Source organism: Pteropus alecto, unplaced genomic scaffold (genome assembly GCF_000325575.1).
Source record: "Pteropus alecto unplaced genomic scaffold, ASM32557v1 scaffold118, whole genome shotgun sequence".
NCBI lineage: Eukaryota > Metazoa > Chordata > Mammalia > Chiroptera > Pteropodidae > Pteropus > Pteropus alecto.
Window position 1 is genome coordinate 379,783 of NW_006440654.1, and position 1,087 is coordinate 380,869.

Below are 1,087 nucleotides of genomic sequence, written 5' to 3' on the forward strand. Positions count from 1 at the left end.
AGTTGGCGCAAACAGACGTAGTTTGGTTCTCGCAGTGGGAGCGTCTGCACGACACACCCACAGCCACGGCCCCAGCCCCACCGGCACGAGAGGTGGCCCCTGTTGCTCCTGCTGCACAGACGGGCTCAGCCCGAGGCCCAGATTCGGTCAGACTTCCTGCTCTTGGGGCTGCCATTCCTGGCTTTCCTGCTTCCGTACTTTTGACACACAAAAGTGGGGGGGGGGGACTACTGGGATGACTGTCTCGCCATGGCACTGACTGGCCTCCTGGAGTAGTCGAGGTTGTGACTCGTGTTATGTTGATACTGCTTGTCACTTCGTTGGCACCCACGTGGCTATTCTTGAACAGAATAATTTATTGAAACTGTGTTCACGAGTTTTTCTAAGCCACCTTGCCACTTTAGACAGCCACGGGACTGGGATTCTGGTCTAGGTTGACACCCACAACTAGAGGCTGCAGTTCTCACAGTGGGGAGCCGGGGCACACGCCTTTGTTCTCAGGCTTTGCCATTGAGCTCTTGAGATACCTGAGGACAAGGGCTGGATGCAGATACCCTGGGGGCCGTGGCCTCAGGCCTCAGACAGAGGAGCCTGAGAGGGGGCTGGATGCACTCTGGGGAGCAGCATCAGAAGCTGGAGGGGTGGGGCTGTGGGGCCCAGGCTGGGGTGGGGTGGGGTCAGGAGGAGCTGTAGTTTTCTGGGCACACTCCCCTTGGCCTTGGGTCTTGGGCCTGCGACCTCACTGCCACCAGCCAGGGGTGACTTTTCTTGCTGGGCCCCAGAGCCCAGACTGTTGAGGAAGGCTGACCAGTCCCTCCCAACCCAGGCAGGGGCTAGGCAGTCTGGCCCACCGTCTAGGCTGGTGGGAGGAGGTGGTGACACCCTATACCTGGGAGGTGTCCTGTGGGAGGCTCTGGTGGCTGACGAGGCTCAGGCTAGGACGTCAGTCGGTCCTTAGAGACCCGCCCAGCCCCACCCTCGGTGGCTGTGTAGGGAGGGCTTGACTTTCCCCCGCGTGAGTCAGGTCGCGCAGACCCAGCCCCGGGTCGCGGGTCGCGCTGGCGGCTGCGGGGCGGGGTTGGCCGGC